General features: G+C 40.5%; 1 long non-coding RNA gene across 1 annotated transcript in view; it reads left to right on the top strand.

Moving 5' to 3' along the window:
- Nucleotides 1-27,798, top strand: part of LOC116231914 (uncharacterized) — a 48,747-nt gene that overhangs the window by 16,713 nt on the left and 4,236 nt on the right. Inside the window, exons 2-4 of the long non-coding RNA XR_004167565.2 lie at nt 25,866-26,032; nt 26,929-26,951; nt 27,276-27,436. This is a non-coding gene — a long non-coding RNA (uncharacterized LOC116231914). The remainder of the gene's footprint in view (nt 1-25,865; nt 26,033-26,928; nt 26,952-27,275; nt 27,437-27,798) is intronic.

Genomic DNA, 27,798 nt, shown 5'->3' with positions numbered 1-27,798 from the left:
TAAAGATATTGGACAGGACAGAGTATCAACAGGATGCCAGTAGCACAGGGTCCCTCTCTGAGCCAGGTCCTCAAGTGTGGAAGGAACGTGAATAACAGATTGTGGAAGAAGGGGAAAAATGAGGTCATTTGTATGTTCAGAATACAGAAGTACAAATGACAAACTGCTTCCACCCATTATTTTCACTGCAGTTAGCACTGCTGATCTTGTCCAAAATTCTTTTGTTAACTGTGTGATCACAGCAGGTGTAAGACAGTGGATGCTCGAAGTAGCCCAAGGTATTGGGCTTGGATGATATCAGTGTGATTATTGAAAGTGTCTAGGATGTTAGATAACTGGCTTATTGACTGCTTTTAGCCTTGCAGAATCGTATCATGAAGTCAGCTGATGATGCTACTGTGGTTCAGACACATTGCTGTCCTGCTGTCTAACCCTGGCCTTAATGGAGCAAGGCTACGTGATTGGAAAATGTTGCCTAATGACTGTTGTAGTGCCCACTTGTGCTGATAATATTTTATAGTTATGCTCAGAGCTGGCATGAAAATGTTGTGGTGGATGTTAGGTTTACACAGCAATGGGTTCTTTCATTTTTTTGTGTGTTTATCTGATATTCAAGGAAAAAAAAAAAAGCATTATTTGGTGGGGTTAGTTACTTCTGATTTTTTTTTTTTCCCCCAGTAAATTTTCCAGGATGGTGAAACAGGATAAAAAATAATTTGGAAAAAATAATCCAAATCAATTATGTCAAAATGGAAATAAATACAGATATGGACTAAAGAACACATTCTGTTGGACCTGGAACTGGTGAGCTGTAGCTCCAAACCTCACAGTTCTGGCTGATCTGCAAGAGACAAGACTGGAACAAAACATTCTTTGTGCCATTTGCCCTGACTGAGCTCCTTTCCCCAAGTCTTACCTCGTGGCAGTCCTGCAGGTTAAGAGACTTTGCTTTGCCTGCCATAGTGAGATCTGAGATGTTTTGTTCAAAGCTCAACATGCAGGGCTGCCTTTGCTCTGACAAAGTCCTGCTGCCTCCAGGTAACTCAGAAGATCCTGCCAAAGCCTGAAGAAAGCATCATTTCTACACCCTTTTTCACTACTAGAAGTGGTGAGAGATCTGTGAGTGTGGCTTTAGTGAGCTGCAAACGTGGTACAATGATTCAAAATGAGCCAAAAATCAGGCTGAGTAGCAAAATGACACTTCCTTCTAAAGAACATCACAAAAGCATGCTGTAATTTTGTATAATTAGATCAATTGCCATTGATTTATGGCTCTCATTTACCATCGAGGAACCAACTGGAATTTGACCTAGGCACCAGGCACTGATTTAATGTACTAAATAATTACATAAGATACACCTAGATTTCAGTGTTATTGAAACTTCTGTCATGGGAAATTATAGTGGCATGAGGCTTTTCTAAAATTATGGGGTCATGTGCTCTTTCATATGACTGATAGTTGATTCAGTGCTAATTAGTCTACGGTTTATGTAACAGTCAGGATCCTGCTGCTTGGACTGGAATGTCTCCTGTATGCCTCACAGCTCGTACCTGGGGCTGTGGAGGGGCTGGGGGTCTGCAGAAGGAGAACATCCCTCTGCTGGCCAAAATGAAACCTGTGTGGCAATGTTGTGTCCAAATTCATCTGCTGATGAGGAGATGAGTAATATGTTCAGAGCCTGACCTTTTAGTAGTTAAGTGGAATAATGTAAATCAATGCTGCTCTATGACAAATCATAATTTCTGTCATCTGACACAATGTTCCTGGGGAAAAATTGCTTCTCTGAGGAGCATAAAATGCAATGTGGAAACAGCAAAAGCTTTATTTTCCTTTCTTTCTCCCTTGGTAGTGAACGAAGACTGAAACCTCAAAAGAGATGACAAAGTGTATCTCAGCACACCCCCTCTATTGTAAAGTGCCATCAGGGTGCACGTGTGTCTGGGTGTGCAGATCTGAGAGTATCACTGGCCTTGAACTCTATGAGAAGGAAATGTTAGTGCTCGCTTATTCTCCCTTTCAGCTGAGCTTAGAGTTCTTAATTGATTGGTATGAGGGTAGAATTTAAATAAAATGAAAAGCCAGCAGTACTACTGTTCATGCTATTGATTAATGGCTTTCTTTTTGAGCAGCAAGTGGCAAGTTACAGGGCAGAGAAATACCATGAGAGGTGAAACAATTAAAAAAAAAAAATGAAGGAAGTTAAAGAGTACCTAAAGAATAGGAAGAGATACTACAGAGAATGGGTCAAAGAGACTAAATGAGAACCTGAAATACACAGCATACAGTTACATTATGATTAAAATAGTAGTCTAACAAAATATCTTGAAAGCTGAAAACAACAGCCTTATGGTATTCATTTAGACCTGTAGTCCAGTGTCTCACCTTTGGAGAAATTGCACTTGAGGTATCTTTTGAAAGATGATGGAGGGTTGTGCTTAAAGGAAATGAACTTTCTTTCAAGGCACATCGGAAGTTGGGGGGATGATTCATCATCCAGGATTCTCAGAATAGATTTGCTAAATTTACAAATTCCATGTTAATTCTGACTCTCTTCTTCAGACTTGACTGGCAACAGCTGTTTATTTTGTTTTACTCTTGAGTTTCAAATTTTTTTTCCATCTGATTACCTACTTGTGAAATTGTGTGGTCCTGAACTAGTTTGGAAGATGAAGGCAGAGATGGGATCAGTCAATACAGGACTGAGGGAAAGCAAGAAAATGTTTTTTCTTCTGTTTTATTTTCACTGTATGTTTTCTGTAACTACTCTAGCAATGTCTGTCAGTGTATTTCTGTAAAGAACAAAGTTATGATGATTGTGGAATGTTTGGGTGGTGCAGACTCACATTTCTTTGAGAAGCTGTTTCTTTGCCCTTTAACAAAGCCACAGTGTGCTGTGACCTTGTTGGGTGATCAAGCAAGACAAATCAAATTTGAAGTAATTAATACTTGCTACAGTGTGCTTGGGAATATGCTAACAGCTAAGAACTATTTGCAGAAAATTAGTTCAGTTAACTGAACTGATAAAATAAAACTAATCAAAAATTATTCTTTCTGTTCAGATCTTAAAAGGAATATAGTGACAGTTGGCTTTTTTGGCTGTTACACTGCTGGCACCTTCACTGGTGAATCTTTCCTTGTGTATCAGCATATCAGCACCAAGTGTACAAGTGATGCCTTGTGCCTTGACGCTTGCTATCTGTTATCAGCTGCTTCATCAGTGGCTTTGAAATGTCTCTTGTCTGTCATGCCATGGATCACTTCCATTCATGGGGCGCTTCTGATGTGCCACACTGATTTCAAATGAGTTTTCCCTTCTGGAACATTCTTATTGTTTGGTAATGCCCACCTTGAGCATTTTGAGGAGCTGTCAAGAGCCTTTTTGCTCACAGGGATGGGGTGTGTGTGTGTGTGTGTGTGTGTGTGTGTGTGTGTGTAGGATCATAGAATCATCAAGTTTGGGAAAGACCACTGAGATTCCCAAGTCCAACCCCAACCCACCCTCATCATGCCTACTGACCACGTCCCTCAGTGCCACATCTCTGTGGTTCTTGCACATCTCCAGGGATGGTTGGCCCCCCAACACCTCCCTGGGCAGCCTGTGCCAATGCATGGTCACTTTTTCTGAGTTATGTGTGTGCTTACATGGGGTGTGTGTGTATATATATATCTATATGTATGTTTATAAATATGACTTGTCAGGGACATCTCCCATGAATTTTGAGAGTCTCAGGAACTGTTTTTGCTTAGGCTGCAGGATAGTGGCACCAAGCTGAATGGTGCCATAACGTACCCGAGACAACTTGTGAGACTCCATATTATCCCAACCAGAACTAACTCCAGAGACAATTATATTCATTTATTATACAGTACTAAAGCATGAAAGACTCAATTAAAGTTTATTTGATATAAAATTAACGCTCCTTTCTTCCTCTTTGCTGTGCTGATTATGTTAAAAAAGAACAATGAGGCAGCTGCAGTGGAACAGTATTGGAGAGATTTCTGTCAGCATTTACTATAGGCAAAATTATAAGGGTAGTTTTTCTCAGCCAGTTCAGTGAGCCAACTGGCTGCACATGTTGCAAATGCTTCTTTGTACCATCATAAACTGCAAAAAGAATACATTGAATTTTTTCCTCCTTTTTGAGAAGAGAATGGTGTAAACGCAGGAAAAAATTACCATATTCAGCTCTTGCATTGTGCTTCTCCTCCAGAGCTTTCCAGGGCTCTGATCCAGCAAAGCCATTCCATGCTGGTACAACTTCAAGCACCTACGCAGTCCTTTTGAAGTCACTGTGACTCTTTTAAAATGCGGTTCAACGCATACCTCACTTGAACCTCTGTTTGATTTAAATGTTAGAATTTTCCGAAAGAAAATGTTTTGTTGTACAATTAATGCAGTTTGTGCACCTTCGGTACGCAGGGAAAGCAGAATAGGAGTGATGGCCTTTGAAAATCAGCCAATGGCAATCAATCACGGGAATCACATTTCTTATACTTGCTTTATGGTGGAATAAAACTTCTGCAGACTGCATTACTTTTTGGGGGTTCTTCAGTGCCATTTCTCTAGAAGCTTTATGGATCTACTCCTATTAAATTTTACAGACCTCTATTCCATGTGAGCAAAAAAATAATATTTCAAACAAGTCTATTGAAACCCTCATTTTTTTTATTACAAGGATTTTTTTTTAAGAAAAACATCCTTCAATTTATTTTCTCCCTCCGTGGTGGAGTTGGAATAAGAATAGTAATTTGGCACTGTAAATTTGCATAGCAATGTACTGCCTAAGAACTCGCTTATTCAACCAGTTATAACTCAAGCAGATATGAAATGGCCCAAAGGTAAAGCAGGGTTGATGGCAGAATAGAAATGTGCATGCAACTTTCTATAGGCTTAAGTTTGTTAACTTTGTGATTATCTGGAGGCATATCAAATAAAAGTAAATATTAACTTTTTTTTTTCCTGGATGCATGCTTCTAGCTCACCTGTATTGAAATAGGAGAAGCATGTGCTCTGATTAGCATTTAGTTTAATTTAACTGTAGCCCTCCTATTCCTTGCTGAAATAGAGCTGTGTAAGGTCTGAGGTTTTTTTGGCAGTTAATGTTGTTTTTCTATTTTCCAATGACTCAGAAGGGAGATTCCTGCACCAAAAGCAATCACATACTGTAGGTAGCTACTGTAATTTTTCTTCCTTTGCAGTAGTGGATGTGTACTACTTTCTTTGCATCGGGTTCATTGAACGTTATGTCAAAAGTAGTGAGTTCTTTTCCCAGTTCTCATGTGTTTTTATTTCTTGTTTTTCTTCCTTTTTTTTTTCCCCCTGCACATATTGCTTTCTGGTTTGCAATTGACAAACCTAATTTACTGTGAATTTTGTTCAAGGTGTGAAAGAATGGTGAGAGAGAGCAGCAAAAGCATTTGTGCCTTGAGAAGTATTTGTGCTCTAAGTGGGCTTGCTGAGCTTGGGCTTCATAGGTATTCTACAAGACTGGAGAAAGAAGGGGTCTTTTAAAGTCAGAAGAAAAAAATAGGCAATTTTTTGCTCCTAAGATCTAGTTGAACTTTGAGAAATGCTTCTAAAAATGCTGAAGCTACTTTAATGTTGATTTTGTGTGTATTGTCAGAGATTGCACCTCTTCAACAAAATTATCTTATTCTAATTTCTCAAGGAGTTACCGGGGTATAAAATCCTACTTTTAAGCTGAAAGTGAAGATGCAGTGTTAAATGACATCACCGGGCTTCATTGATCAGTCACACTTTTCTGGTCTCTTACTCTGTTAATGACAAATGAAAGAAAAAAAAAAAAGCCAAAATAGGTTGTTTCTATACTAGAGATGATAACAGCCATCACATGGGTTCTTACAATCATCATAGCCAAAATAGCTGAATGTTATTTTTTTATTACTGACTAGTGTGGTTCGCTGCTTCAGAAATTAGCAGTGTAATTTTAAAAAAATCTTCTTCTCCCATGTGTTCTGGCCATATAAATAAGGGTAATGTTTTTCTCCCATTGCTTTTGTTTGGTTTTCTGACTCCTACCATATTGATTTGTCTCAGTGCTCTGTGAAATTGATTACATTTGTTTCTTTAGAACTGAGGCTTCTGGAATTCTGCATTACATTTACCACTCAGGGAAAAAATGACAACAGAGAAATGGGTTTCTTTTAGGAATGAAACAAAAGCCTCATTTGGATGAGAGTTAATTTAATGAAAGTATTTAATCTTCCCCTCCTCCCTATCCTGAAGCAAGAAGAGATGGCGCTTTATTTTAAGATTTCCTTGCCATGTTTATTCTGAGTCATTCTGGGTTTACTGGCAGAAATGAATTCTGATTCTGTCGGGGCTGCTGAGATTACTGTGCTCTGTGACGAGGAGCTGCAGCCCATCTCCTGCTTTTGAGCATCCTCGACAGACTGGACTAAAAGACTTGTTATAACAGATTCACTTAAATTCAGTACTACTTGTCACGTGTGTTCCTGTTCCTTTTACATGGCAAGAAGAAGCGGAGGGAAAGATGACAGTTTATTTCATGGCAATTTCACATTTTGTCAGATTTAATCCAGAGGATTTCGCTCATCCTCTGTCCAATCCAACTGAGGAGTGGCATGCCAATTCCCAGTACCTAACCTGCATCACAGTCAGCAAGCAAACCCCTTCCTGCCAGCTCAGTACCAAGAAATAGCTTCACAGACTGTACTCAGTAAAGCTACAGCTGGGTAGCTATCTGTGTATGTGACAGTCCGTCATGGGAAAGCTCAGCTCCGAGGCAGGTTAGGGCTGGCATCCTGCCTGAGCTTGGGTTGAGCTCTGTGTGTTCACACTGAGGTGGAGAAGAGCAAACCAACTTGGCTCAGTGCCCTGCGCTGGTATGAGGAGAGATCTCTGGGCTGGAGCAACCTCTGCTGTTTGCAGTGGAGGGCAACAAAACTCATCTGTTGTCGTATGTCAGCTTAGCCTTCTTTTGGAGACACAGACCATTGCAAATTCATCTGAGACCTGTAAGGCACTGCAGATGAGCAGGCACCCAGTCCTCATGACAGGAGCTGCAGCCTAGCTGTGTGCAGACCTTTCATTGCTACACGGATGGGAAGTGGGTATTTTCTGTCCTCAGTTGTACCTCTGTTGCAGTACCTCATCCTTATGGCTTTTCTGATTTTTTTGAAGAGCTTGAACGTGAGAAGTGGTTTTGTATCTATTTGGTACAGTTCAATTTAGATTCCAAATTCCAGAGGTGGAATAAATCAGATCAAATTTTAGTTTCGTGGAAGGGATCTGCATCTTTACATCATGTACCAGTGTAACAGAATTAGGTCCTTTAAATTCCATGACAAGGTGAGAAGAGGTAGAAGCAAGAGAGAGAGGGAACGCTTGCTCTCTGTGAGCTGTTTTGAGGCCTGAAGGTAAAAGTGGGAACCACATCGTCCCTTTATGTAAAACGTATCCTTTGGAATTTCTTAATTTCACTAAAAAATAATAACTGCAAGTCAGGCTGCTATTTCTCTTTCTCCCACCTCCTGCCAAGCTTTTACAGTGATTATTCAACAAAGTCCAAGTCACAGCAGGGTAATCTCTTGATTGATGCTCCTTAAAGAAGACAGAAGCCTATGGCTGTATGTGTGTAGCAGGGTGTTAGGACAGCCTGCTCATGGGTGGCTGCTAGGATCAGATGTGAGGGTTTCTCTGTAAGCACTTTGTCCCAGAGGAAAGCTCTTCATGGGACCACTGAGAGGAGAGAGGCTTGAGATAAGAGGGCACTTCTGTGTGGCATGGTCAGTGCTGAGAGGCTCAGCTGCCTATTTCCGTGAGGATGGAGGTCAGGAAGCCCAAGGAGAAAAGATGCATTGAGTATTGTCATGGTGACAGGATGCTGAATAGCACTTTTAAGTCCTTGGTTCATAGAGCTGAGAACATAGTATCTACTATGCAGGCTAGCATAGCAGGGAAGGCAAGAGCTGAATGGGGACAAATGGAGATGTCTTCTGAAGTGATCTGTTTCTGTCAGAGACTGATAAACATCAAGCAAGGGTTATCAATCAAATTCTTGTTGACTTTCCATCTTCTGGACTGCATCTCAACTAGGGGTGGGATCTAGAAGTAGCTTTGAGCACCTTGATATAAGTTAACTCTTTCTGCTCCACCACCTGCGGTCAGGCTCTAGTTACAGGCCAAGGATGCAGGGGGAAATATTGCAGACCTTATCAACTGGTCACAGTCAGCAAATGTTTGATGTTAAAGACTGGCTCACGCTCACTTTGTGGTACTTGTGACTTTTGCTATGATCATTTATCAGATGATAAATTGAGGCCCCAGAGCAATGGGTTAAAAGAAATATATATTTATTTGAAGGGAGATTTTTTTTTTCCCCCAAAGTGCAATTGATCCCACTTGGAGCATTCCAGGAAGGCATATGAAAGAGTGAATGCCTTGATGTCATGCAATGACTTTGGCTAGCGCTTCAAGATCTTTAAAATTTTCATTGATGAATGTAAATGAATCATCATGTAATTTTTGTCAGTGTTGTGTTATTGACAGGAGAATCCAGAAAGCGTGTCCTCAAGTCAGTACTATCTCGAGATGTAAATTGTTAATAATACCATGTATGTCAAGCCTGTACATTATTTAGACAGCTATAATAGTTCTGATGTTCCAATCAAAGCACTCTCTGAACAGAAGTCACGACACTCTTCACTGCATGTTTAATCAGATTTTTCAGTCAGTGTATTGTGAGTGAGATTTTAAAGCCCCCAAACCCATGTGGCAAATTATAATGTGTGACAAGGTGAAAACACACTCCTCTTCAAGTCAGTATTAAGATGAACTACACCTTCAGTGTATCCATATGATTTAGAGAAAAAATAAATACAATGAATAAATGCTGGTTTGTAAATGAGGAATGTGGTTGCAGACAGTAAATGACTTTCTCAAGGTCATGGCAGACTTTTTTCTCATTTGCTCCTTTCCCTGTATCTAGGTCATGCTAACATGTCTTTCTTGCTAACATGTTACACCATGTCTTTCCCTGCTGCATCTTGATGATAACGGGAGAGCTGCTGGGGAGATCTCTTCTTTCATCTTCAAATGGGAGCCAGAGCTAGGCTCAGCCTTTGGTATGTACTGTAAGAGGGAGATCATCGGAATAAGCTCAGAATATATCAGTCCAGTGTGACATTCATGAAATGAGAGTCTATTTGGAGAAGCAGAAATTACAGACATGACAGACTGAATTCGTGTTCCCCCTCCAGAATCGTGGGTCTTTCTGGCTAATATCCTTTCTCATTTCACATGCTTTGAAACCTCTCTTTTGTAGAAATGTTATCTCCTGCATCCCTCCATCTGATTTCCTGCTGGAAATCAGCCAGACTCAAATTAATCTTCTGGATAGATAGCTGGCCCTTCCTGACTGGCTCGATGGGTGACTCATGTCTTCTCTTCTGTCTCCTCTCTGAGCATGGCAGCCTGACTCACCATCCCTTAGCACATCCCTTATTCACGGAGCTGGAAATTCTCAGCCGATGTGTGCATGGAATGTGGGAGCTGCCAGCCTGTCCCCGTGCACTGATGTGACCTGGAGCTCCCCACCATCTCTTGCTCTGCTGTCAGGGACAAGAGCTCCCTTTCCACATCTTCCTAGAAGGGACTAATGTGATGATGGGAGTAACTCCTGTCTCACAGTTGGATTCTTTGATCGCTTCTGGACATTAGAATTAGAGTTAATCGTCTAGTTAGTTAAGCTATCTAAAATATACACTGGCTTTGGCACAGACCTGTTACTTAATGTTTCTGACCAACACCAGTTCACTTGGCAATACACCAGAATGTGCAGATGGATCAAAATAGCTCATCATTTCTCAGTTAAATATGATTATTGGCAAATAATAACCCAGACTGGCACAGCTGGTATTCACAGGGCTTGAATTATACATATGCAAGCTGGAAGCACCTCGAAGACTCAGCCAGTCAGAACAGACACCATGTTACACATAATGCTTCCTAGTTCCCAACCTATCTGCTAGTTCAAAAACAAAAAAAAATCCCTTGTGGAAGTGAATGGGAATGCTCTCATTCTTCAGCCAGGTTGCATTAGCCTCATACAGAGCTCAGCCAACAAAGCCTATTGCTGTCAGAGAGCTGCTACCAGCATCTTTTAGGTAATGTACACTCAGTGGAGTTGTCTGACATCCGAATATATATATATATATATATATATATATATATATTACAGACTTTGGTCTCCAGTGAGCAGAAAGCATCTAATTTGGATATATTATTAATTTTAAACTATTTGCTCAGATCCAGAAACCACCGACAAAAGTGTTTATTTTTTCTTTCTTCCATGCATTTAGGATTCTTTCACCAACAGAGATAGGGGATACACAGAACAACAGAACAAGATTTTTTTTTTTTTCCTTTTTCCTTTTGTTTGCCTACATGCTCTTTAGAAATAACATACAAGTTGTATTTGTGTTAGATTCCAACTCAAGAAACTGAGAAGAAATCTCTTGGAGGCATATACAGCAGCACACATTCCAAAAAGAATACATTTTGCAATCCAGTAAGTGTTAGAGATGACAATTTCTGGTTATAGCATTTTCATGTGACAGTTTTAGCTTTATTGTGAACTTTCTTCACTCTTTCCTAGTTAAGAAAATAACGTAGTATAAAAGGTATGGGCTGAAAGTCCAGCTGGTCACGTAACTGGCTAACTGCTAGGAAAAGAGTGAAAGAGCAGAGCAAGCATCAAGCAGTGCTCTCTCAGCTTCCAGGAATTTATAACTTGGAGTCATTATGAGCCAGGAGGACGTCTTCTGTACTGCATGGATGTTTCTTTCATTAGTTGCTCTAATTTTTTTGTGTTAATTTGTCTATGGTTTGGTACCTGAAACAACAATAATATCCTTGCGTGTCCACTTTAACATGTTGCCAGTCTGACTTTCCATTTCAACTTCTGATGTGCTTGCAAAATTTCTGAGAAATGTGTAGTTCTACATTGTCCAGTCTGTATCGAGCATTTGAAAAAGAACTTGTGATTTATGGGTGATTATGTAGCAAGTTCTGAGGCCACATTGGTTTAATCCCTATTGGTGTCTGCTTATCATGGTGGCCATTCTGCATGTCAAGGTAGATAAGTCTTTTCCCTTGTAAATCATTAATTACGCCTTTGGTTGAAAATCTTGCTTTCTATATTCCTCTGCTATCTTTACTTTCTTGCTTTCCCAGCTCTCCCTCTTATTCCTGTCGTGTGTTACTTTTTTACTGGTAGTCCCATCCCAAGGTAGGGGTGACTTCAGAAGAGAAACTGATGAATAGTATCAGATTTAGGCTGTGTATACAGTGTTGATGTTCACTCTTTTCTTTCCTTTGTGTGGTAGAGAAGAAAAGCTGTGTTCAGCCACCTCAGGCTATTCCTTCCTCCCTGAAAGCTTTGCTGCAAAGGTTACTCAGAAGGGGAGAGAAAGTAAATCTATATTTGTAAATAAACAGCAGGGAAATGAAAAAGAGAAGTGTTGGGAGATCTCCATCGGGTGAATAGCAGAACAGTTATTGAGAGGTAGATAACTACTTATGCTCCAGAAAAGTAAATAAGTCCCTTGATGCATATAAATAATTTTTCAACAGCAAGAAAAAATAATGAACAAATGTTAGGGATTTCAATGAAGAAGTCCCCAGTGGTTAATCACTTTTGGAAGACCTCACTTCTCTCTAGCAGGGATGTTCCAAAGAGCAGACAGTCTTGTTTTACAGGCTTTGGTGTGGCCAAATATTCAGCCATTGAGTTTTCCACTCAGTTTGGAACTCAGTCAGTAAACTGGAAAAAAAATACATTTTCAGTCCTAAATAACTCAAGAATTGGAAATAAAGACGTAAATTGGGGTTGCATAGTCCTTTTGGTGACGTGGATAAGGATCATACACATAATTCATGACTCTTAGGACCAGGTACTCCATTATTGGGTCTAGAAGGTTCAGTTGGTGGCCTATATTTGAACCAGGTGGATTCATAGACAGAGGAAATTCAAGAGTGAATGGTAGTGTTTTGTATTTTGTTGTGCCATAGTTGCACTGGATTCTTTACAACCAAAAGTGGCTCAGCTGGGATATGACTCCTCAGAGCTGGCTTCAGTCTGGCACTCTGTTATACAAAAGGAAATATAATGATCAATTTCTTATTTATTCTCTTTTCCCTCTTCCTATTACTGTGAGCTGAGCTAAAAGTTTTCCAAATGCTTTAAACCATAGGAAATAACATATACTAGAATCAGCGTTCCTGTGAAGAATTTTGCATTCCGTGTTCACTCAGTGACATCACACCCTGCAATAACTGCCTTGTCTGATTCAGTTTTGATTTATTTTCAGTAAAGCAATTGAGACTTATGGTTCCTGTCACTCCTTTGTATGAGTTTATTTTATTACTTTACCCATCTTACTGCAAGCAGATCTTTTGCTCCTATTTTCAGTTTGGTTTATTTTTCCCTTTCATTCAATATTCAAGGAAAATGCCAGTTTGGAAGCTGTAACTTGTTAAGAGCTTATGATGGTTTTTTTTTTTTTTAAGCCTTGAAGTATAGAATTCCCCAAGACGACGCTGTCGCAGCCAGTTCTTCATTACATTACAACGCAAGTGTGCTCAGACACTCAGCTGTAATTTCCCTTGGTGCCTGTGCTGAAGTGATGTCCAAGCATTTACTTTCTCAAACAAGTAGAAATCATGCCAAAAGAATAAAAACAAAATTTGTTCTCAGAGCTATTTAGCCACTTCTGCAGGAAGAAGTGCGGTCCAAGAAGCAAGGTCGCAAACTGCTTTCTACACGAGGCTGGCAAACACAACAAATGATGCTTTTGAAAGGGGAAAGAATAACAGAGCGAGAGAGACAACTTTGATTGCAAAAACACTTTGTGTTCTCAGCATCTATGTGCGATGGTTGTATCTGGTACTTTGAGATCTGGGAAATTTGCTCAATCAGTGCTCAACCTTTTTACAGAAACATCAAAAAAATAGCAAAATCTATACTACTCCACCTTCCAGAAGAGAGGATAAATACTGTTTTCTTCATTTAAGCCACATTTTTATGGTAATGGTAGCTATTAGTTCAGTTTAACGCTGTAAAAGACATACAAAGAGGAAATCTTTGCCCTTAAGACTTGAAAAGAAAATGGATATGAGAAAAGAAATCGGTGGCCAGGCAGCATATTCTCCATTTCCTGTCTATGAAATGGAGTTAAAAGGATGATTGTTTTTGTCAAAGCTTTTCTAGAGGAAAGAAATACTAACCGTGCATCAGTGTAACTGTATTGCTGGAGACAGTGATAGAAAGATGAGGGTACTGGATTCAGGGAATGGGCAGCCAAAGCGATGTTGGGATGGGGAGGAACCTTTGAATGAGTTCAGAAGGAGCTGGTTTGCTTTCTAGAGATTTAGTGAGTGAGTGGGGCTGAGGATTTTACCTGTCACAAACTTGTCTCAGTTTGTGCTGATATTCCTTTTGGTTTTCAGCTCCCTTAAATTGTGTGCGACAAAAAATATTGCTTCCTTATAAATCTGCAGCGCCCAGTGCACACAGTGTCTTAGAACTGTTACAGCATCCATCTAAAATGATGATAAATAAGGAACTCAAAATCATATCATCGTTCTTGAAGCTGAATTCATGCCAGTCTGGTGGCTCAATTCTTTTCAACTTAGATTTTCCCCAGCTGGTTACTTGCTGCATTCTGCTACAGAAACATCACTGGAGCTAACACTGCCTTTTATCTTGCGAGTCATTCTCTGTGTGTGTAAGGGTGCAATGTATCTAAATTTCCTTTTCTCATGTAGCTTTTGCAAGCCTTAGTTCAAACTCTGCCCAGATGGGTCCTTCATCAGAATCTATCAGATGTTTTTTTGGACTGCAGGTATTGGTCTCATGGGGTGATCATGTGGGTGGCTCAGAAGTGATCACACACTTAAGACTTTTTCTTTAAAATCCATTAAAAGCCCACATTTGTATTCAGGGCATTTCAGCACTGAGCAGCGTGAAGGGAAGAGATCAATAACTCTTGCAATAACACATTGCAAGGCCCCACTGTTACTGTGCCAGGCTAACATAAACTAGCACGGTTCCAACACTAAATCCAGTTCTACCTAATTTGTCCTTCAAATTAAGTATCCCACCTTCTTTCTTTTCAACTTGCTGTCCTCTAGGGCAGTTTTCCAATTCAGCTGTGATAAGGTTCTTTTACCTGTTTGTAGTTCATTCCCACATCTATTTTTCTTCTCTTTTACGTATTGTTTAGTAGCTACTACTGAAGGGCCCCACTACTGAAGGACTGGACAGCTGAGGAGAGAGCAGTGGACTGTTTGGCCACCAACGTATAACATAGAATGCATTGACTTGGAAGGGACTTGTAAGATCATCTGGTTCCAACCCTGCTGCAATAGACAGGGACATCTCCCACTAGACCAGGCTGGTTGAAGTCCCATCCATTGTGAAGGAAAAGATGGTGGGAGATCTCTGGAGGTGTATCATGACCTAACAGTATGATAAAACTAGTTTTTGCTTCCTAAGAGAAAATTGTGAAAATGGTGACTAGGAGGATGTCCTTTTACTTTTTGGTGATCAGTGTTTTTAAACTCAATTTATTGTGTAAGATCTATTGACATTAACATAGGTCCCCTCCTATTCTTCTTTGCCTTTTATCTGTTCTCAGGCTTGAACATTGCTCCCAAATCTCAATGGTTTTCTAAAGATATTTCAGGTGCGTTTCAGGTTTTGTTATCATTGGTTTAAATGCTATGTAATGTTCTCCAAAGTTAGATCTTGCTATTACTGGTTCCTTTTCCAGTAAAACAAACACCCCCCCCCCAAAAAAAAAAAACCAAAACAAGCAAACAAAACAAAAACCAGTGACCAATGATACCATGTATCTGCTAATGCTCCAAGAATGGGAGAACTGGAGGAGAGACAGGCTTACAACCAAAACCCAGAGGTGCCTGGGCACAAAGGGAGTGTGTTGTGGGAGGATGGATGGAGAGAGAAAAATCTGAGTGTGGAATCAATACCAAAAGTGATGAATGCAGGAAAAGAATTGGGCAACAAAAGTGAGTATTTATTAAATCTTGGAGCATTGTCTTTGTGGAGCCAGGATTCTGCCAGGCTGAGTCTCAAGGCGTGAAGCCATTAGGCGTTGTTGTCTGCCTGAGTTTGGAGTCTGAAACAACAATTTGGAGTTTGGAACTGCCTTGTTCATGTGGGTGGACTGAGATCGGGGTGGAACACTGAAGGACAGCATTAGAAACAGTTACACTGTATTCTCAGAAACCACCACCAAATTGTGCAGGTTTGTCAGTCTTTTCCTAATTGCAGGATAGCTAAGAGATACAGGTATAAGGCACGCAGGGAGAAGCTGTCACCCTTTTCTGTCTGAAATGAACCAAACCCTGGACAAATTAGTGTAGAAAATCTTTTTTTTTTAATTCTTTTTGTTTTCTCTCTTTCATTTGTGCAGTTTGGGGCCGGCTCAAAGTGAAGGAACCAAACTCTTGGTACAAGAACAGAGCTGTTGTTCAGCCTTCAAATTGCATTACATCAATATATCTTTGAAACAACAGAAGGAGGGGAAGAGGAGATTTTATTTTTTCTGAGGTTTCAGAATTTTGTTTTACCTTCCAGCACAAAACCAAGCGCTATTCACATCCGGGCTTCCCTTGGCCTGCTCTCCAACTGAGCACCCATCTTTTCAAGTTTTAGTCACGTCTTGTTTTTCAGCAATCTTTGGATTTGACATTGAATATTAATACACAAAAGGCAGAAAAATTGGATGCTTCAGGTATTTTCAAGATTGATAGCAATATTAGGAGGTAGCCGGAGTTCCACACTCTTCTTCTCATCACCCTCTTGAACATCCAAGAGCGGAGAATTGAATTTTGCAAGTAATTACCGGAGTGTTCTGGGGTGAAATTTCCTACAGTTAGAATATTTTTTTTCAAGTGAAATGGGAAATTTATTTGTTCTGAGCAAACCAAACATGTATGTGTCCCATGTGAAAATCTGCCACTCATGCCCACGAGCTTCTAGTTTATACAACATCTATTTGCTTTTGCAGTGTGTAATGAAGGAAGTGTCAGAGCCACCCGGGCTCTTCTGCAGTCTCACAGAGCATTGTTCAGGGACCTGGAGACAAAGGCCAGGCCATTCATTTCTCTTAGGATTTTCCCATTGTCATGCACAAGAATTAAGCTGCAGCATACATATATTTAAAAATTGGCTTAAACCCTCCCCTCTTTTTATTTTTTACATCTGTCTGTTTGTTTATTCTCTCGTGATAAGAAGAGGAAAATCTTCTGTTGGATTCTGTAGCAGTGTTCTGGCCAACACTGTTAATTGTTTTCTTTGCTTTTAATGAAACAAACGGCCTTGGGCTGAAGCTAAATCTCTCGGAAGCCATCCAAGTGAAGATTAAGCTCTTCTTCCTCTTTTGCAAAGCTGTCAGGAAAATGTCACTGTACTTTTTATTACCTCCATTAAAATGTTGTACACGTCCCTGCTCAGCATCCTTCAGTCCAGTTCTGGAGAGGCACACAGCAGATTCACAGCTTCATTTGCCTGTGCAGACATGAAGGGACAGAGCATTCCCATTGCATTCAGTACTGGATGTATTGCTCTCAAGGTTTACGCTTCAACTAGAAAATCCTTTGTTATTTCCAGACAGGAGACAGTAGCAAAACAATTGTTGGGTTGATATTAGGAACTGGTAGCAATCCTACGGGCTGGTGCTACTGGAGTACAGTCTGTGAAGTCTTAACATGCTAATATTTGATTTTTTTTAAAGCTTCATCCTACACATCCTTTCAGGATTTCACTCAGTGTTCATTGTAAGCTAGCTGGAAAAAAATAAAAAAGGAGGAATATTGAGAAACTCTACAGCAGAAGTGCTAAGTCTTATAGACAGGGCTACATTCAGGAAGATGCCAAGAGAGTTGAAAATAGTATTGCTCACTAAGAAACTTCCATAAAGGGATCAGATTGTGATCATCAAACAACTTGTGTTGTCCCAGAGAGTGCTGCTATTATCCTATTATTCTTGTTATGCCTAATACTTGGCTGGTGGTAAGCCAGCATTGCTCTTATTTGGTGGGTTTTTGTTGTTGTTGCTTTTCTTTTTGATGCTCTAAGAAAATGGAGAACGTTTTCTGCATTTTTTCAGTGCTGAGTCCTGTGATTTCATCACAAATATTTCAATTTGTGTTTCAATATATCAATTGGAGACCTGCAGGATTATGTGAGAGCAGTAGATTTTGCATCAGGTAGGGGGAGAGCATTTCTAACCCTAGTGAATTTGAAAGACTCAAAGCCCAGGAATACAATCTAAAAATCTAAAATGTATAAGTTCTATGGGAAGGCTGAGGGTGCTTTTCTCTCAACAAGGAAAAAAAACCAAGTGGAATTAAGATCTGGAAGAAAACAAGAACAGACAAAAACTAACAACAACAGATCAAACCAAAGAAAACTAACCACTTTTCTCCCGGGCTCAGGTAGAATAGTTGTTTTGGGAGTTTGATTGCAGTTTCAAGCGTGTTGTACATGCTATTCCATGTGACTCAGTAGGAAGGAGGGGGTGTATTTAAAAAAAAAAAAATATATATATATATATATATATTGAATTTTCCCCCCTTACTTTTTTGACCTCCAAAACATGGCTATTCTTCTTAGGGAGGCGTATTCTAAGGGGAAGAGCAATCCCTCTCCAGCTAGTAGTTTGCGTTGTTCCTACCTGCCCTACCTGCTAATTATGTGCAGGGATCTTCAGAGAGCCTGGTAGACACATCCACAGTACCTGTGTGATCTCAACAGAACTTTGTCCTCTTGTCATCACGTGCCCAGATGCAGTGACTCCATGGAGTACTGACAGCCATGTGTCTGAGATGCCTGTTAAGGACATGAATGTTCCAGGCTTCCATGTTGCCGCCCTCCTGATGAGTAATTCCCAGCAGTATGGAGCCTTCTCTGATCCTCTCTGTCACCCCCACCCCTCTGTTCCCAGCAGCACATTCTGTCTCCAGGAGTCACGCCAGCCTCTCAAACCCAAATGGTACATTATGTTAGATTCACTGGCGAAGAAAACATCCACAGAACAAGGGGAGGTGGGGGAAGAGGAAGGTTTGCTTGTCAGAAATGTCATTTTGTCAGAATGAAAATCATAGAAATGGGGAAAGGAAGGATCCATCTCGTAAGTGAAAACAAAACGCTTGCTTAGGTGTGACTTGGAGTGAAGGGGGAGGAGATGAACTGGGAAGGGAAAGATACAGAGTGCTGGTGGGTGTGTGGTGGCTGTCATCAGTGTGAGGAGGGCTCTAAGGAGCCTTCTCCAGCTGTCTCTGATCTACACTGCTGGAGCTTGTGGCAATCCTCTGCCACAGATGGGCTCAGAACAGGAACAGAACAGAGACCTGAGGGAGAACAGGAAAGCAGGCATGAAGAGCCACAGCAGCCCAGCAGCAGATCCTGAGCTCCTGCATCATTACAAACTGAGCCCTGTGCTTCTTACTGCATGATGACCATATCCTGGTAGTATCTCCTGTAGCTGCTCACAGCCAGCTGTAGTAGAATCCATACAAAAGTATTTGCCTGGTTTGGTTCTTTTCCTAATAATAGTGACAGAAGCTCTTCTTTCCCTGAAGCCGAGCTAAAGATGTCTAATTCTTTCCTCACAGCATCTATCTGCAGCCATAGCAATTACTTGATGGGCTCCTTGCTAACTTGGCTCAAACTGTATAGCAAAGTTGGAATTCCTTTGCCACTTCTCACTAGAAATTTGGCAGCCCATCGTATTCCTGTGATTTTCAAGTTGATTTTTCTTCTTGTTTTTCCCCCCTTTCCTGTTAAATTCTATGTACTGTTGAGTTCCCCAGGTGCTGAGACCTCCTTTATGCTGCCAGCTTGTTTGTTCCTTGTTCCTCCTTGGCTTTTCACTGTTTTCTCTTTAGCATCCACAGGCAATCTACAGCACCATTGTTTTGCTTTTTTTTATTTTAATTTTATTTTTAATTTCTTATGTACTTTACATACACATAGAATACATAGAATGAATTTAGTGTAACCCACTGCCAGGGCTATTTTGATAACTGATTTTTGAGAGGAAATTGAATGCTTGTGTTAACATAAGTCCAAGATTCCTCAAGTGGGAATCTGGACTCTTTTTTACTACATCCAGTGCCAAAACTGTAGAAGGATGTTGCATAATACTGACTGACCTTGGCAGACATGAAGCTGCTATGCAATAATTAAGTATCTTTATGTAAAAACTTTTTTTTTTTTTTTAGTAGCCTGCAGACATTCTTGCACGTTCAGAGTGCAAGAAATGTCTTAATTTCATTCCAAATATTTCATGCTGAAATTAAACAGATGAAGCAAAATGACTTCTTTCACTCAGTTTTGCTGCTGATTTCCGTGTCCTACTTAAGGATCAAATGCTTACTTCATGGGCAGTAAAATCCAAAAATGTCCAGTAGTAGGAATTTGGTATCAGAGGGGAAAATAATAAGAATGTTCCAACAGAAAAGATAGTGGAGGTAGAGCTTGGAGAGCGTACACAGCTCTGGAAGCACTCAAGATCTGCTGAAGCAAATGTTGAATTTCATTTTCACTACAGTTTGTGTTTCAGACAGGAGAAACTACTGTTCTCATGGCATTCCTCATGTTCTCTCTTTTACACTTGTAAGGTAAACGTGTAGCACAGTGCCAGGAGAAGGAAGAAGCTAACTTCCAGCCTGGATGTGAGACCAAAGTGAAGTTCCTAGATGTGTCTGTCCTTGCTAGAGCAGTAGGCGTAGGGTTTCCTTCAGTCCTCTGTAGGATACGGCTTTGCCTTGCTCTCATTTGTAGTGCTGGTGGTCTGGCATGGTGACACGCTGAGTATCGGCACCTCGGTTACACAACTCGCCACAGTGTGTGGCAAAACCATCTCCTTCACTGACCTCTGCTGGCAGAACCACTTGCCAAGTTGCAGGATGCTCTTTGTTCTGTCACGCTGTAGCAACTCCCGAGGAGAACTGTTGCTTCAGAAGAAAGGAACTAAGCCAGAATTGTTTGCAAATTGAGATGGCACGTTGAAGCATCTTCAGAATGGATTTTTCCCTGTGCTTTTTGTTGACCGTTAGTTTCCTTCAGCTGGAGCTTGAAAGGACCAAGCATATCCAGTGCAATTCCCTTTGCTAAGTGCCACCTGCCAGGCAAATAAAGACATCCTATCAGCCACTTTTCCTCTGAGATCATAAGCTTTCAGGAAGAAATGCTGGTACACACCCACACTACAGTCCTCACTGAATTCCTTTCCCATCCAGACTGCAGTGTGACTAGGAGCAGGAACAACACAGAAAAATCCATCTATCTCAATAGTATTTCAAATGTAAAACTTAACCTACAAATAAGTGACTTACCCCCAGCACCTCCACAGTAATTGTACTCAATTTTAGATCGCTTTCAGTAGTAACACCTGAACAAAAGGGCAGTAGCTATAAATAAATGAGGATGGAAGATATTATTAGAAGATGTTATTAGAAAGACAAAGGTAGATTAAGTGGAAGGAAGGAAAAAAATACCAGCCCAGCCACTCTAGCATAAACAAAACAGAGTAAAATTAGAGCTGGCTGTAGGCAGAGCTTTGAGTGACTGAAGAGTGCATTTGCAGCCTGCTGAGCAAAGGCAATTCTGCCCCCACACTGACGTGCGGGAGATTTGGATTAATTTCAGTCCAAACAGGTACAGTGCAGCTGCAGTTTGGGGCTGATAGCTTAGTAGGAAGGCAGAACGCAGGACTGTGCAGACCTGAGTACAATGTGCCTGCTGGGTAACAGAGATATAAATGCTAGAATAGGAGCAGCCAAAATGCATCTCTTAAGCAACACGCAGCTTCTGAACAGTTTTAGCACAGCTTCTGCAACAGAGAGGTGCAATGTGAAGCTGCTGTGAGGACAAGGCAGTAATCAGCTTTCCCTGTTAGTGAGGTTCAAAGGGAAGTAAGTGGTAGGAACGTTTATGGAGGCTCTAAGAACAGTTGCATGAACACCTCATGGTGACTTAGGGCAGGTCTGTCTCCTCTTAGCTTAGTGGTAAGGGAGACCCTTTTAAGGTGTCCTTATGTTTCTATGCTAGGCCCATGCTACTGGAAACCCCACGTCCTTCTCTGCTGATGGAAGACAGGCAACAGGGGCTATAAGGGTTGCTATTGGGTTATGGGACCCTGGAGTGTGTATGGGTGAGCATCACTCTATCACCAAACCTCTGGGAGGTGTTTGTCATCTCCTGTGTACACACCATCGCTTTGGCTCACCAGAGTGTGCAGCATTGGCCCTCTGGTTTGTGTCCAAGCAGTAGCAGCATCATGTTTACTGTGACCAGCATGCCTTCCTCTGTTGTTTTTGCTTTATTTATGCTTACAGTGCGAACCCAAATCAGTTCAGAGCCTTGTTGTCTTTGTTGATGTATGCATCTGCATAAGGAAAGTCAGTTTTCAGTAGTTTGATTCCATTTTCCTATTTGTGGAAGTGGAAACCTTCTGGTTAATGTCTTTTGTCTGATGATGTTTTCTATTATAATAATCTCTTCAGAATGCATATGTTTGAGTTGCCAGAAGTTTTCCTCTGCGATGAATAGAGAAATGAAGATCAATATTAAAATACAGAGAAAATGTGTGTGGTGATAAGGGAGGAGGAAAAAGGCATCTCTCTGATTTTAAGGTTTCCTCCTGCTAGGAGGTAAGAAGAATGGTGTTGCCCTGCACTTACAAAATATTGGTTATCACTTCAAGTAAAAATTTTTAAAGGGAAAAACTTTTCTTAAAGCCTTTAAATGCAACAAAAATATATTTTGGACAGCAGTTTGCACCATATGGGTCAGTTACTAAAAATATATATCTTAAAGGTGAACTTTACTTTCCATTTTATACAGCGGCTCAACCAATCACAGCAAATGTTAACCACAAAGTACTCAGTCCCACGTAACCCAGACAGCTCAGTGCTCTGTGAAGAAAAGGGAAGAAAATTCCTCAAGTTCATTGGGGAGAAAAGTTTTTTAACCTTCCTTGATAATTCTTCTTTGGACATGGGCATTGTTCTGTATCCTCCTGACCTTTAAAATCTGTAGAGAGTGCAGAGACAGGGGGAGAAATGACTGACATTGTGACCAAGTGTTTCCTACTCCATCACCTCTTTGCTTTCCTTATTTATGTCTTTCAGAAAGAGTGCTGCAAAGCACTGTTGAAAAGCTGCACGTAGAACTGAAGGACTGGTTTTAGCCACGTGCTCTCGGGTACCTTTGCATGAAGCTGCTGCATTGAGCTTTTGTTTAATTTGGCAGGCTCTGTTGCAGGCTTATACCAAAAGAAAAGTAGATAGGATAGGGCTCCAAATGAGCTTCAATTGCAGACCCATAACATGGTATTTATATTGCTGTTAATATTCCATTAAACATAGTTATCCAGAAAAGCAGGCTCACTGTTACTTGGAGTTAAATGCATTTGCAGCCTCTATCAGGAATCTCTCTCTATGTGGGCTGAGAAACAGTCATAGAACTTTTGGACACGGGAGGAAACAACTCTTTCTCATCCAGTCTCCTTTTTTTTTAGCCCCTTCTATTAATCTTCTGTTTATTCTCACAGTTCCTACCCTCTTTCATATACAGTCAAGATAGAGAAGTGTAAATAGGTTCACAGCACATTTGTATCTAGAGTAATATTCACGTTAGCCTATATATGAACTTATTTATTTAAGTTAGGTAAATATATATTTTTTTCAGATAGAAAAAGAGAGAACAACTGAGTTTGGAATAAGCTACATATGGTCATTTTTAAAATAATGGGGAGAAAAGACCTGCAAATAAGAGATTGCTATCTTTTGATTGTAAAGGTGCAGTAGCAATGGAAGGAGGTAATTGAAGGTAATAAATCTAGCTGCACTTAGCAAATGGTTTGGAACTTGTGCAGAGCTGTGTAATTGTGACATTTAGAGCTAAAATCGTCACATGAACATCTTGACTTCGAAAACATGGTCATACAGACTTGGGCATCAGATATCCATCCTCAGATAATTCTGTCTGTTCTGTTAGCGTGATTGGCTTTAATTGGAGTTGTAAGGAGAAATGTTCACACGTTATCACGTTGTTTGAACACTGGAGATGCTTGCAGTGCTTATGAGTGTAAGCGAGGAGGGGAGAATCAGCAGCTGTGGTCTGTGTAGGTAGGTGACCAGCTGAAGAACTGTTCTTCCAGGTGTTTTGCCTAACACCTTGTTTGTAACAACTGTGCCAGCTGATGACTCAATGTCTCCAGTTTTAAAACCTCGCTGATGTACGGCACATCTCCTGCTGTAACAGTGCAAGGGTGGATCAAGTTAAGAGTGGAGTTCATTTTCTTGCCTTCAACATCAAGAGCTGTTTTCTGTGTGACCTGAAAATTACCTGAACTTTATAAAAGGATAAATGATTATCTGATTTCATTACATGAACGCTGAGGAGAATAATGTTCTTCAGAACCTTTGTATATGTTGGGCTCCAGCGAACCCAGAGGAAGTGGTTTTGCGATTTCATGAGCTTGAATGTTTGTATGGGATTCCCATTACCTTGCTGGCCTTGCTGATAGATGTCTGTATTAGAACTTCTGTGACTTCCAGCATCAGTGCTTGGGATAGGATAAAAGATAGAAAAGGTTGTAGATTTTTTTCAGTAAGACTCTAACATAAAATAACATTTTAGGCTCCTCTGAGCCTTTGGCCGGCTGCAAAATAGTGTTGAAGTATTTTGTTTCATGCAGTTCCTATTATGAAGAGAAAGGAATGCTAGTTGTGCTTGGAAATGGCTCTGAAGGAAGCACTGGCAGAAGTGCCAGAGGGAAGAGCACAGCTCACCTGGTGCAGGGCACTAAGCACAGTTCCTGTGAAAAGTGCAGTTTGCTAAACTCACTTTAACACGATTCCAAACACTTTTATTAATGGAAATAGATGTGAGGACCACACGCACTTCACTTCCTACCAAGTTTCATTTTCTTGTGTCATGCTTCTTTTGAATTTTTGCAAGGCATGCTGAAGATCTTGACCTCCACGCACACCAACACACAGACACGTGCACACACTCACCTGAACAATGTCAAGCTTGTTACACAGTCTCTGCATTTCAAAACAGAGAATCTCATAAATTCCCATGACACTATGACAGTAGTCTTCTGATCTCATTTCAATTACAGAATAATTTCCTGTTTTGAAAGAACAGCAGAAAGGAGATTGTTCTGAAGGTGCACTGGTCCAATTCAGCTTGTAAAAAGCACAGCTTTGAGAGTGGGTTGCTCAAACTCATTTCCAGGAAGTTCTATGTGACTGCAAAGTGCTGTTGGCCCAAGTTGTGATCTCATGGGAAGCTCATTTTCCCTAGCCCACCAAGGCTCTCACTGAAAATGGTAATGATGCCAGTGACTGCCCCAGGCTTCAGTTCTACTTTGTGTAACAATAGGTGTATCTACACTGTGCAGGAAAGCAGTATGAATGAAGAATTGGACAAGGGATGCAAAAATTGTCCAATCTCTCATTGTTAGTCACAGGATGAGTATGTAAGATGCTGGATTCAGTTCAAGAGAAAACAGGATACTGAATGACTAGACAAAAATGTTACATCTACTCTCTCTCAAGGCACTAAATCTAGTCCTAAAAATGGGCATGAAAATCTACCGGTCCACTCAAAATCCACTCAATCATTTTTCCAATGAAGTGATGAATAACTTTTGTGTATTATAATGAGTTAAGAAATATGGCCTGTACTGTTAAGTGTAATACTGAAGGCTGGGACAAGAATTTAGATCCTGCCTGAGCTTTGATATAGGATTTGGGCCAGTGAACAAGTTGTTGTGTATTTATCAAAGGATAAGAACATACAAGACCTATTTCTGCATCATAGCTATCTTGTACAAATTATTCACTGACAAAATATACGGGATCTGTAGGGCTTTCTTCTTCACTGCCAGGATGTAGTGAAATCCATCTGCTCTTCAATGGAAACAGAAGGGCAGAACTCCTGGGTTTCAGTTTGTCCCTACCAGACCCGTGCTCTATAGCTTAAACTGATGTTGTTCCAAATATTTAGTTGTATTTCAGGGTCGTGGAACATAATGTCATGAGAATGGTTCCTTTCACAGTCTTTTTTCTACTCTCTCCAGTCCTTTTTTCTAAATAGGTTCCACATGTAATCCTACAAATGCAAACTTTTCCTGTGAATTCAACAAGGAGATTTTATTGATGTTTTTCTCCCTCTGTTGCCATCTAGGGAAATAAAAGACAAGTATCATACCATGACAAGACAGGACAGGGTGTGTTCCCTACAACCATCTTACAGCATGAAAATAATGCAGTAGCAAGAACTGGTGGGAGATGAGAGCTAAAGAATTTCAGATTATCCTAGAGAGAACAAACTCTCAGTATGCATTTGGATATACTATTCACAGTGCCTCATATGAAAGTTTAACGTTTTATGGGTGCCAGCTCTGTACAACCTTGTGACTCACTCTAATCAAGCCACAAGCAATGGCTATGTGAAAGATCTTGGAAAAGTTTCTTGGCATCTCCAGTGGATGCGCTGCAAAGCGATGACCTGCTTTTCAGTCACTGGTCTGCATTCAATAACCATGCAGCTCTACAGAGTAGAGAGGGAAAAGAAATGATGTTGCCTGAACCGAAAAAAATGGCTCTGTGATCCAAGCCATTGTGAGCATTTATGTCTTGATTGCTTCTCTCTGGAAAACTCTGCCAAGTCTAAAATAATTTCCATAATAGCTTGCATCACTGATATATAACAGATAGAAAATGAAGCATCTCCATTCGACTTGTCCCTATAACACACAAAATTCCTTTCAGATTAAAACTAGGACCTGTTTATCACTGAAGAGAAGTGCCCATCTGAGGTTCTTCCTAACAACACAGGGGGCAGAGACAAGATTTCTGATGAACCTTTCAGTACAAGCACTTTGATACTACCTATTAGCCAACAGATTTCACCGCAACAGACCTACGTAAATTCTCAGGTAGGTACTTCCTTAATTATTTTCCCCTATTCTAAATGGATTTTAGTGGCGTCTCTTGACTCTTGTTGGCAGGAACTGAGATATTTACCATCTGTTCCAATACACGTTGGCCGTGGTAAACAATTCACAGTATTCCCTAAGCAATGGGCATGGGAAGGCAAACAGTAATGGATATCATCTCTTCTCATAGCTCAGGTACAGGTAGTAGGCAATGCATTCAAGTTGCTGGCACCAAAACTAACTCGTGCATAGGACATCGCTCCTGGATAATTTCAGCAGGAATTAAAATACAGCAGTGTTAATGATCGTTTCAGAAGATACTTGGCTTTGGTTTAAACAACAGTGTTTTATTTGTATTTTACTATGTATGGTGCCCAAGCACACCTTTCTGGGGTGGTGTAACACAGGATAAAAAGTAAAGAGAATAGCTGTAGGCAAGTAAGCTTCCATTCAGAAGCTGTAAGTTCACATTAGAGCATCTTTTTATACTGTCTATAATACATTTTGCTCAGAGAAAGCAGAAAAGAAATGCATGAACTCTTACATGTGTTTAGCTAAACTTGCTCCTGGGCAACAGCTGAAGTCTTCTAGCCATAGACATTGTCTGCGAGTGGAGGCTGTGGTTTGGTTATGCTCCCAGCTACCAATTTCTAGACAAACCTGTCACAGTTGGAGGACCTCAATCAGGATTTTCTTGTAAGGATGCCCATGCTGCTAGGAATTGTATTTGCAAGTAAGTGCAGGTGGAGAATTTCGAAGGTTGCTGCTGGGAGAAGTGAGTGTCTCTCAGTGGTGTTTCTCTTTCAGAAATAGCAACTGCAGCCTGAATCTTTTGTGTAACAGTTTCTCAGATTAAGTCTCTGCCACTCATTGTGTATTTGCTTTCTATTTTGCAGAACTTTCCAGCTGGAGATGCATGGTATGTTTGTTCCCCATGGCATGAAAGCATGACATCTTACTGCTTTTCCCTGGAGTGAAGTAGCACATTCATTTTTAATTGTTGACCACTATATCAGAAATCCTATTTCCCAGAGTTTAATTGTTTTGCGTGATGTTTAATTCATGGCTTCCCTACAGAAATCAGCCGTTAACCTTTTTTAAAAAATAATGTATTATTTAGTATTTATTTATTATTTAGCAATAGTGTTTTTTAATTTCACAGGACAACATAATTTATTTATGTTTTCTTTATAAAATTCCATGTCCCAGTGTTCCCTACTTCCTCCCATTCTTTTCCTTGCAGTTATGAAGAGCAATAAGAGCTGCAGAAGGGGCAATGTAAAGTTTTTACAAACAAGTTTTTGAAATAAGATGCTTCTAGCTCAGGAGAGTATTGAAAACACGTTTAAATCCTCCTGAAAACTCTAAGCCAGTGTTTAAACGCTTTTTGAAATCAAGGCTGAGGTGAGTCTCATTTTCATGCATCCTTTCTGAAATCCCTCTCTTCCCTATTCTTGCAAACGAGCTGTCCTGCAGGAAGGTTGATGGAATGATAATTTTCAAGCCAAAGTTTGGAGAGAATTTGTTAGGAACAAGAATTTGGAGTTCAGAATTTCTGCCAGAGACCTGGTACAACGAGTGATGTTCATCCAACAGGGAGACTGTGCTATGCAGAATGTGTTTAGCTGAATTTTACTCACAGCAGAGTGCTCTTGGATAGGTTCCAAGACAATAATTATTGGATACCAGGGAGCTGCAAATAAGTGCTAAAGGATTAGGAGGCACAGCACTCGCACAGATAACATCCGCCCTTTTGGCTGCTCAGA

This window comes from Phasianus colchicus, chromosome 15 (assembly GCF_987193195.1).
Source record: "Phasianus colchicus chromosome 15, bPhaCol1.hap1.1, whole genome shotgun sequence".
In the NCBI taxonomy this organism is placed as follows: domain Eukaryota; kingdom Metazoa; phylum Chordata; class Aves; order Galliformes; family Phasianidae; genus Phasianus; species Phasianus colchicus.
This window is presented reverse-complemented; position numbering and strand designations above follow the sequence as displayed.